Source organism: Mus caroli, chromosome 2 (genome assembly GCF_900094665.2).
Source record: "Mus caroli chromosome 2, CAROLI_EIJ_v1.1, whole genome shotgun sequence".
Classification (NCBI taxonomy): domain Eukaryota; kingdom Metazoa; phylum Chordata; class Mammalia; order Rodentia; family Muridae; genus Mus; species Mus caroli.
The window spans coordinates 6,831,565-6,843,001 of NC_034571.1; the positions used below are offsets into that span (position 1 = coordinate 6,831,565).

At 44.4% G+C, this 11,437-nt stretch overlaps 1 long non-coding RNA gene across 1 annotated transcript; it reads right to left on the bottom strand.

Annotated features, from left to right (window-relative positions):
* Positions 1-3,690: 3,690 nt before the first annotated feature.
* Positions 3,691-6,277, bottom strand: LOC110307910. The gene is made up of 4 exons (XR_002379482.2): positions 6,192-6,277; positions 5,857-6,096; positions 4,531-4,757; positions 3,691-4,256 (listed from the first exon to the last, which is right to left on the bottom strand). It is a non-coding gene; the product is annotated as an uncharacterized LOC110307910 (long non-coding RNA).
* Between the last annotated feature and the right edge of the window lie 5,160 nt (positions 6,278-11,437).

Consider the following 11,437-nt stretch of genomic DNA (forward strand, 5'->3'; position numbering starts at 1 on the left):
TTGATTTTTTCTAGACTTTCTTTTGTTTTAATTATTTATCTAATTTTTATTGTCTTTTTAACTACAGAAGAAAATGTCTTTCCATTAACTTGTCATTTTTCTAGGTTATTTCTTCTGAGTAAGGACGGCTGCATCCAGAGAAAACTAACTCGAACATTCTTTAGTCCACATTCCTGTTTTGCTGGTTCCAGGCAGGAGTCTTGACTCTGAGGTACTGATGAAGTAGTTGACCTTATTTGGTCACAGTGGAGTTGGGGGGGTAGTCTGCGTCAGCAGGGCACTTTCCAGTGTTTGCTGGGTATTGAGTTTCTTCCTCAGAATTCAGGGGGGGGGGGGGGGGGGTGGAGAAGAAGAAAAAGGAATGAGTCAGACGGCCCTTCTGGCAAGAGGGGTGGCCCTTTCCTTGGGTTTTTGATAATACCTATGGCTGTTGAAGAGGGGGGAGAAGCAGGGACCCAGAGTATAATGGAGAAGAAGTCTTGGCCAAGCTGTTTTCTGCTTAATCCTTATCTCAGGTCTGGTTCTACAGGGTTCTGCTGGCTCTGGGGACATCAGTTTTGCTTGAGGGGACAATCTGGCTTCATTGTGATGCAATTGCTTCCTGCAAAACTTGCTGAGATAATTTGAGGAGAGGTAACACAGAGACAAAAGCTGACCACAGGAGCCCTGAGTCTGGCAGGAAAATTACCAGAGCCTCCCTTAGGACAGGACAAGCAGAGGACACTTTCGAAGGACTTCCGGGCACTGTCTCTTCTATAGACCACCCTTAAAGCTTCTGTTACCCTATGTCTTACTGCTGCAGAGTCAGAGGAACAGAGAGTGGTACTAGGCACGTCAGGGTCCATCAGAGGCCTGAGAGGCCGTGTCAAGGGTAGGCTATGTGTCAGCTCTGCCAATAGAGAGCTGTCACCAAGGGTTAGGAAAGAGTACATTAAGGCCCTGGGGAAAGTTTTATGATGAGGAATGAACGATATCTCAGGAGGCAAAGCGAGGGCGGATCTCACTTTGTCACGGAAGGGTCAGCAACAGTGCACCCAGTGAAGATTCAGAGTCCAGAACACATGGGCGGTGCACATTTAAAGACAGTAAAACAGGTGAAAGGGAAAGATCTGCCTAAGGACAGCTTTGCAAATACCGTACAGTATAGGGTTGCCGCAGTGGTAAGAATGCGTGCGACTCTTGAGGACCAGAATTCAGTTCCTAACGCCATCTTGAAGTGGTTCACAATCTCCGTAACTCCAGCCAGGGGCTCTGCCACCCTCTTTTGGCCTCCATATGTTCTCATGGACACACACACACACGTGAGAAAACGCACACAATTAAAATAGAAAATAAACCTGTGTTTGTACATCCTCTAGAAGGCAGCTCAAACCATTTTTCTCTAATTGTTTAACTGCCTAGACTTCATGTTTCCTCCTCTCTGGGCTCCTAAAAGTCCATTCATTGCCACTGAATTTGCTATGGGAATAGCCAGGTAAACACAGACCCCAGAGAAAACATCCCTCAACACTTTGAATTAGATAGAGAAGCACCAGAACCCAGCCGACTGAGAGTCCATGCCGCAAGGCATTTACTTTCAGAACATTCTAGCTGTGACTTACAATGTCCGAGCATCCGGCTCAGACCTTTAAGTTTGCAATGTAAGCAGTTCACAGCCTGAGCTGCTGCTCAGCCCACACTCCTTTACTGAGTGGAAGGTTTCAAGCTGCTCTGTTGTTCTTAGTGACAGTACTGGACAATGGTGGGGCACGTGACAGTTCAAGGCAGGACTCAACAGAAAGTTTCTATGGGACAACCCACACTCCTATCCCCGCAACTACATGTCCACACCCAATCCCTGTTTTAAAATTATATTTTGAGACGGGGTTGATCAATCTGGCCTCTAAACGCATAATCCTCCGAGTACACTCGGCCTCCTGAGTATCTGGGACTCCCAGCCTTGTCTTGCATTGCTAACTTGTCCCGATCTCTAGTCTGCTAGGATCTGCTATCCATTGAGTCAGCTCCTTCCTCTTGAGCTGTTGGGACAAAGTCACTCCTAATCTTGAAACTTTCCAGGGTTGTATCAGACCAGTCACCTGCCCCTTGCCCAGCTTCCTCAGGACCACAACAAAAGTTACTCCTTGATGTCTCCTTCCAAGAGTCAGCACAGATAAACTTAGTCATCTCTTGGAGCACAGCATTGACGAAGCCTGTGGCTTTCAGTCTATTTTTAAAATGACAGATTCTCTTCACAACTTGAGAAAGAATATTACGAACCTAGAAAAACACAAGACTAAGAACAAGAGATACAAATATTTCAGACAGCACACCCAGTTAGGTTCCATTCATTTCAGTCTAACTAAGGTCATGAATCTCCAAAAGGATGTCACCTCCCCAAATGTGAGACTGCCTCCCCCAAGTCCTGTGTAGAAAAAAAAAAAAAACTCCTTCAATGTCCACTTCTCCATTCAGATTCCAAACCAGCTGGTGAATTCAAGATCCTTGATGAGAACTCAGCTTCCAAATGGCCCCTTCCTCTGCTGGAGCCCACCGTGTCCATCCCTCATCACCACCTCCCTTGCATGCAAGGGAACAGTGCCTCTCATCCATCTCTAATCCCCACCACATGCATGTGCACGTGTGCTCGCGCAAACAACCCCCCCCACACACACAAAGAGCTTACACTCATGCTTCCATCAACCTGACCCCCATCCTCACCTCTAACCCCACCCCAGTCTTAAAAACAAAACACAAAAAAAAACAAAAACCAGAACTAGTAATTTCCTTAGGGTTTGGGGACCACTTAGCAAATAGCTCAACTCAATCTGACTCTGTTAAAGTAAGAAGGCGCCCTCTCCCGGGAAGGAAGGCAAAAGGAAGCTCCCTGCATATTACTGTTCTTGAAAGGCTTATAAACAAAAGCTTGTGAGTAGCCTCAGGGGTAGTCTGATGGCCGCAGCCTCTGGTTGCAGGCTTAGGGTGGGGTCATAGGAGTTTTTGCTCTTCTGCTTGAGGGACAGGAATGGAAGAGCCTTGGGTTTAAGGAAGGCAACCCAGACCTGTTCTCTGAGGACTGGGACACAGATTTAAAAGGGCCTCGGGACTTCCTTCGCTAGCTAAGTAACAAGCTCTCCAGTGGGGGTGTCTGAGAGCTGGGTCCAAGAGATGCTGTTTATCCCATAGGACCCCGAAGAAGGCTGCTTGGGCAAATTCTAAACTCTAGACAGACTTGGGACTCTGTGATAAGGGATATTATTATGTGCTGCGTTACAAATCTCAAATGCCGGGCGGTGGTGGCGCACACCTTTAATCCCAGCACTTGGGAGGCAGAGGCAAGCGGATTTCTGAGTTCGAGGCCAGCCTGGTCTACACAGTGAATTCCAGGACAGCCAGGACTATACAGAGAAACCCTGTCTCGAAAAAACAAACAAACAAAACAAACAAACAAAAAAAAACCCCAAACAAAACAAAAACCAAAAACATAAAACAAATCTCAAACATATTTTCTGATGTCAAAGCTGGGCATTCTGTGTTGGGGATGTGTGCTTAGCAAAAGCAGGCATCATTACTTCCGGTGCTCTTTCAAATCAAGGAAATAATGGAAAAGCTCCCCCTCGCAGGCCAAGTACTGGAGTAAATTACAGCAGACACAGCATTCGAGAAGCTGTAAGAAGGTTTCCACACAGAAAACTGAAACATGATATTAAATGGGGGAAAAGCAGCCACAGTCTAGAATACAAGACACACTGGCAATGTTACTAGCAAAAACAAACAAACAAACAAGCAAATGAACAAAGACAAACCTCCCAGTGTCCCATCAGCACCTACACGGCAGTTAGTTATATTCTGAGCTTTCTCTGACGAGTTGTAATTATAGTGGAGCCCATTCTGATTATATTGCCATCAGTTATTTCATTCAGAACTTTAATTTGTAAAAATTTACTTTTCATTATAAAAAATACCTCTGCACATTGTAAGTTAATGCTTTTCCCTCAAGGGTTATAGTGCAGTCTAGCCAGACACCAAAGGATATAGATGTTTACTGGCTTGAATTATCCACTATTTCATGACATGTGGGTTTGAGTCATTGGTGTGACTGATGGCCAAGGAACTTTGTGTAACTTCTAAAGAAAATATGTCGGCGGCTTCCTGTTTGTGATGTAAATCGTTTACATTTTAATGTTACTGAGGTACAAACAGCCTTCGATTCTGGTCTGGTTGTTCTTACATAATTACGCAGCCAAAATAAGTTTCCAAATTCACCTCAAAGAATACTGTGAAATAAACCAGAAAATCCAGTTATAAGTCTAGTGCCGTTGCTTCTGGTTGGTGACTCTTCTCTGTGGTATTAGTCTTCGCTGAACCTCCTTTTCATTTTTTTTTTTTGTTCAAAGGACACTAATATTGGTATCAATGTATGTCGTTTAAAGGTCAAATGGTGTGTGTGGCATGGGTCAAAAACATTTATCCAGCATCTTTACCTGTTTGCCTGTTGTTGAACTGAGGATTGGACCTAAGGCTTTCTACGTGCCAGCTAAATATTCTTACCTGACCTATTCAGTCTGTTTTGCTATTACATTTATTTACTTATTTTGCATGTGTGCATATTCCTACATGTAGTTTGTATGTGGAGTTCAGAGGACAAATTGAGAGGGTCAGTTCTTTCCTTCTCCCATCCAGTCCAAAGGTTGTCAGTGTGGCAGCAGTATCTTGACTTCACTGAGCCATCTGGTAGTGCACTGCAGCGTAGAGGCCAGAATCTGGCATGGAGTCCCCTAGAACGGGAGTTGCAGATGACTGTGAGTTGCTGTGCCTCTGCTGAACACTGAACCCAGGTCTTTTGCAAGAGCAGCCAGTGCTCGCCGAGCTGTCTCATTAGTTGCTTTTTTAAAAAGCTGCCAGCTTTGGGGCTCAGCAGTTAACAGCACTGACTGTTTTATCCAGAGGTCCTGAGTTCACAACCATCTGTAATGGGATCGGAGGCCCTCTTCTGGTGTGTCTGAAGACAGCTGTAGTATATTTCATATAAATAAATAAATAAATAATAAAATAAATTGCTGCTTGTTAGAGATGGCTCCATTGTTAAGAGCTCTGGCTACTCTTTCTAGGATCAAGGTTCAATTCCCATCACACGTACAGGGTGGTTCACAGCCATCTGTAACTCTAATTTCAAGGACTCTGACATTCTTTCTGGCCTCTGAGGGCACATGCATAGTTCACACACATACACTCAGGCAAAATACTCATATACATAAAAAGAAATTGAACTAAAATTAGAATTGAAAACCTACTAACTCAAACCAGTGCTGCTTATATGTGCCTATATAAACACATATATGCACACATATAAGCCATTTACTAGAACTTGGGTAACCTACCAATGGATAACTAACTCCCAACACTGCCCCGCCACCCAAAGAAGAAATGTTCTTTCTGCCCCAGCAGCTACGAACTGCCAACAGATCCTTTGCAGGGGTGGTAAGACCTTAAGCCAGCCAAACCTCCAAGGTATGTGGGGAGATACTCGAGTACCCCAATCCTATCATTAAAGTTTTTATAAGCCCCTAAAGAATTGATAGCATGTGACTTCCTTTCTGAGTAAAGGGGACAAGGGAATGGGGACAATGGGAAGCTTGTGTTTAGAATGAACTGGAGCACAAGAAAGTAGCTGAACCTCACCATCACCATAGGCAAAAGTGATTCCTCTTAGGTTTCAAAAAGCATCAGGCAAGAGAAGGATGTCAGAGGATGCCTATGGCCTTCCTCATGAGGACCACGGGAGCGAGTGGGAGAAAAATTCAGAGAGTTAAAAGCTGCCCTTTCTCATTATGTGACACGGGAATTCATTGCAAACGGTAAGCCACTAGCACTCACCTTGGGTTAGAAGGCAACAGGAGCAGATCCCTTGGGTAGTTGAAATTGAGCTTTAGTCACAGGCAGCAGAGAACTGCAAAGTGACAACTAAGCAATGTGGATGTTTGCTTTCCTGTAACCATCCTTTGCTGCTGCTCGGTAGCACAAGCAAGGAGGCGGTGCTCGCCGACTGACATTGTCAGTGCATACCTGGATTTTGTTTCCAAGGACACCTCATAGTCCAAAACAGCTGCTGGGGCTCTAGACATCACATTGTAGAGAAAGTAAAACAAACAAACAAACAAACAATGAAACAAAACTCAAAAACACAGAAAAGGGGGGAAAGGGGCTCTTACCCGTAGCCTGCTCTTTTCAAGAAAAATGTTTCAAGAAAGTCCTACTCGGCACATTCATTTATATCTTACTGGCCACAGCTTAGTCACGTGGCCATGTTAAGCTGCAAGAGAAACCAGGAAATGCATTCTGCAGCACTCAGATAAACAGGATTTAAAGCGGAGGGAGTGAGCAGGAGGATGACTTTATCTCAGTTGGTTGGGTAAACACCCAGCTTGCAGAAAACTCTTGATTCCATCCACAGGACCACATCGAACCTGTTATCCCAACAGCTGAGGGATAGGGGCAGGAGTATCAGGTGTCTCCGGTCATCTTTGGCTACAATGAGTATTTGAGGCTACCAATGGCTATAAGAGATACCACACAAAATGGTGGAATAAAGGAAGGAGCAGGAGAGAAAGACACCCAAACTGTACCCCTGCCTCCTCTCACACAAACACACATAAGCACACACAAACAAAATACACTCACATGCAGACACACACACTCTCTCACACACACACACACCTTCATACCTACACACACAAGGATGGGCTGATTAGAAAACTGGTGATCATTTCTCCCTTGTGTCTCCCTCTCCCTCTCCCTCTCCCTCTCCCTCTCCCTCTCCTTCTCCCCTCTCCCTCTCCCTTCTCTCTCACCCTCCCCCTATTTATTTTTTTAATTTAATGATTTATTTTTATTGTATGTGAATTGGTATTTTGACTGCATGCATGTCTTTGTGAGGGTGCCAGATCTCCTGGTATTGGAGTTACAAGCAGAAGCTGCTATGTGGGTGTTAGGAATTGAACCTGGGTCTTCTGAAAGAGCAGCCAGTGCTCTTAACCATTGAGCCATCTCTCCAGCCCCTCTCCCCTGTCTTCCTATCATGGAGTCTGGAAGGCCCCTCAATCTTCCACCTGTAGTCTGCAGACCAGGAAAGCTGCCGGGTGGCACAGTTCCACCAAGGTCTAGAGACCTGAGACAGGAGAGCAATGGGATAAATCTCAGAAAGAGGTCAGCAGAAGATGAGATGAGATGTCCCATACATACATAAGATGCATACTTTATGAAAATGTACTTATGAAACACAGTGATGCATACAATGCCCATATACAATGACCAATTAAAAAATAAATTAAAAAAAATCCCAGCTTCAGGCAAAATAGAGCATCCAGCACTTTTCCTACCTATAGCTTCCCTAGAATTACATCTTTTTGCATCGGGTTAATTATTTGGATCCTTCTATACAGTTTTAACTCCACCATGAGAATAAATAGGAAATAATTGTTTGACAGGCCCTTATTATTCCCAGCAATAATAGTCTACACCTAAGTAAGAAAAGGAATACAAAACAGAACAATACGGCGCACACGATGGACAGAATGAACTGTCGTGGGACTCTGAGTTGATTCAGCTCAGGTGTTTCTATTAAAATAAATCAACAAATACGAAAAATTCTGCACATGCGCCTGAGCCTTCCTCGAATGGAAATGTGGCATGCTTCAAACCTCTTGCTGGGAAGCCAACACATTAGAGAAATGGACCAAATCTATCTGTGTACTATAATTATCTGATTATCTCCTCTCATCATAAGGAATGAAATCAGTAAAGCACCAAGACACAGGAAGGCTTTGCTGTGTCCACAGGTCAAGGTCTTTATTGTCAAACCCTGATGTCAAAACTGCATTTCTATTTGTGGAAGGCGGAGAGTAGGCCCGCCATTTTCTTAACCTCCCTGTTCAAATTCTGCGTTTTGTCAAACCCATGGACTCACTGCAAACTACAGATGGCTTTAGGGCTCACTCTTCAGACGTAGAGACATTTTCCTGGGTGGGTTCTGTGATGTTATTAAGTCTTTATGCTTCCAAAGGACATGTTCCCTAACAGCATGACCGGGAACCTGGCGAAGAGAATCAACCGGGAACCAGGAGTTGGGAAATGGAGTTCTTTGATCCGTCAGTTCTGTTTGTCCTCTCTACGGCTGCCATGTGGGAGGACCGGGAGGCTGGAGCAAGTGCAGTGTGTGACTCTTCTCCGCTTTGCAGAGATTCCTCCGTGGGAAGGCTCATCAGCCTTGGGTTTTCTGCTCACTCTCGTCTCAGCCTTCTCCTGTATGAGACAGCCAAGTTTGAGAAGACTGGTTGTCTTTCCTTTTTTCTTTTTCTTTTTCCAGCTTTCTCGGAGTGGGGATTCTTCTTCAAGCCACTACTGCAGTGGTTGGGGACTTGACACATCACTTGGCAGCCTAACTGCTTCAGAATGATGGGTGGACTTGCCAGCACTTCTTGCTTTCTGAATAGACCTGTTGCAATGCAAACCTTTGATGATTAAGAAGCAAGAATTTAAAACATTCTTACAGTGTTACAAGTTGATACATACTGTGTTTTTAACGGGAAATCAGGCTTAACGGGGGTGGGGGGGTTGGAGGGGGGCTTCTTCAGTTTTCCTTGGTACCTTGAAAATCCTCCTGGGATTGGCTGAAATTTTCCTGTTTCACTTCAGTTTCAAAATACTCCCGCTGGGAAGGTGCTCTGTAGCGTTTCCCGGGTGAAGAAGGCCACACCTTTTCCTGCTATTAGGTCGGAGAGAATATTGGCCATTTGCCCACTTGTTGCCGTTTTAAGTCACTGTCCTGGAAATTCAGATGGTGTCACAACTCCTGGCTTCCTAAGCACCCACCCACTTTGCCGATTGAAACTATGGAACCCCATCTGTCTTGCTTCCCAGAAAGCTAACAACAAAAAATATCTGTTGAGGATAAATCATCTCAATATATAAAAACCGCATAATCCTGGGAGACAATGTCTGCAAGTGATGCCTGGGTCTTGCAACATGGTCCAAGGTAATACTTGTTGGTCTCAGAATTAATATTTTCCTGTTGTGCTGGGTACCTAACCTAGGACTTAATGCTGGAGAGATGGCTCAGAGGTTAAGAGCACCAACTTCTCTTCCAGAGGTCCTGAGTTCAAATCTCAGCAACCACATGGTAGCTCACAACCATCTGGAATGGGATCCAAGGCTCTCTTCTGGTGTGTCTGCAGGCAGCTACAGTGTACTCACATACATGAAATAAATCTTTAAAAAGAAAAGAAAGAAGTCACACACTGGGCAGTGGTGACACACACCTTTAATCCCCGCACTCAGGAGGCGGGGACAGAAATCTTTGTGAGCTTGAGGCCAGTCTGGCACAGAGTGGGTGAGTCCAGGACAGCCAAGCATACACAGAGCAACCCCGTCAAAAAGAAAAAAAAAAAGAAAAGAAAAACAAACGAAAAAAGGAAGAAATTACATCTCACTTATGTGACATGAATTTCTTGCTGCTGTTTTAAAAAAATAGTTCTCAACAGAAATAATGGTATTCCTAGCCCAGAAAGTAATATTACTCAGACATAATTTAATCGAATATGATATACACTAAAGGTTTTGGTTTCTTGGTTGAAATGGTAATTTGCTTATAATAATAATAATAAAAAAAAAGAACCCTGAAAGGGCATCTTATATGCATCTGTTTTTGTTGTTTCGTTTTGTTTGTTTTTTGTTTTTCAAGACAGGGTTTCTCTGTTTAGCCCTGGCTGTCCTGGAACTCACTCTGTAGACCAGGCTGGCCTCGAACTCAGAAATCCATCTGCCTCTGCCTCCCGAGTGCTGGGATTAAAGGCGTGTGCCACCACGCCCAGCTTTTGTATGCATCTTTTACACTGTGGAGATATAAAGAGGGAAGGGTTCCCATCATCCCCCTCTCCTCAGACTAGTCCTACCTTCACTCCCAGACTCTCCCTATATTGTTTCCTTATCAGCTATACTTTAAAATTTTTATAAACTATTATTTTTATACCATGTGTATGGGTGTTTTGCTGCATGTATGGGTGTGCACCATGTGCATACTTGGTGCCCCCAGAGACCAAAAATAGGCATCACATCCTGTGACACTGGAGTTACAGATGACAGTAAGCAACCGTGTAAATGCTGGGAGTCAAACTCTGCCTTTCTGCAAGAACAAAGAACAGCCAGGGATATTGTTGTTGTTGTTTTCGAGGTTTCTCTGTGTAGACCTGGCTGTCCTGGAACGCACTCTGTAGACCAGGCTGGCCTTGAACTCTGCTTGCCTCGGCCTCCCAAGTGCTGGGATTAAAGGCGTGCGCTACCACTGCCCAGCTCACCCAGAGTTCTTAACTACCGAGGCATCTCTCTACTCCTAGACTTATCTTTTCTGGAGTTTTTAAACAAAATGTAACAGATCTAGGAGGTTTGGACAGAGAAAAGTCCTCCAAAGTTGAGGTATTTGAACACCTGGTCCCAGTTGGCGGCGCTGTGGGGTGGCAGGCGGCGTAGTAGCGCCTTTAGGAGGCAGAGCCTTGCTGGAGGAAGTGTGTCACTGGGTGGGTGGGGTTTGGAAGTCTAGAGCCTCAGTCCACGTTGTCCATGACCGTTCGGTTGCCCTGGCTGCTTTTTTAGCTGAAGACGTAATCTCTCAGCCTTCTGCTTCTGCCACAGTTCGCGCTGTTTGCTGCCACACCTCCCCGCCATGATTGGATTTTACTCCTCTGGAACTTTAAGCCCAAATAACATTCTTCATCTATAAATTGCTTTTGGCTTTTGGTATTTTAATCTCAGCAACAGAAATGTAACTAGTATACACATAATCTGTACTGTTTAATTCCTGGTGTCTCTGCGGTCCTCACTGGCCTCCAACTCACAGCAGTCCTCCTGCCTCAGCCTCCTGAGAGATGAACTTACAGGAAGAAACCACCATGCCTGATATGTTTCTGGATGTGCTCTACCATGCCTGATTGTTGTCCTTGCTTCTGTGTCACTGTACGAATATACCAGAATTTAATATAAACGTACTTTTTTTTAAAATAACAACTCAAGACAGTCAATTTTTGTTGTTGTTCTGCAAGTCTCTTGATTATAGTTCTTCTTCCGTACCGGGGAAACTCTCTGTGGTCAATTATCAAAAAGGGAACAAGGAACCGAGTGGAATCGGCTGCTTCTAGGTAACGCAGCTCTCAGTTGCTTAGCAACAAACTGAAAAACTGTATTAGTTTAGTGGGTTCTGAACAAAAAGGTAATCACGTTTTATCCCCAGATAGATAAGAGATGATGTCATTCCAAGCGAAGTGTGGGGGAAATGAAAACCATGGAAATAGAAAGAAAACACATTTGGTAAATAAAGATATCGCCCGTCCTCACACCTCTGGGCCCCACTAAGTGTTCTGTGAAGACTAAAGAATCTGCATTCATTTTAAATACCATGTAAGAACAT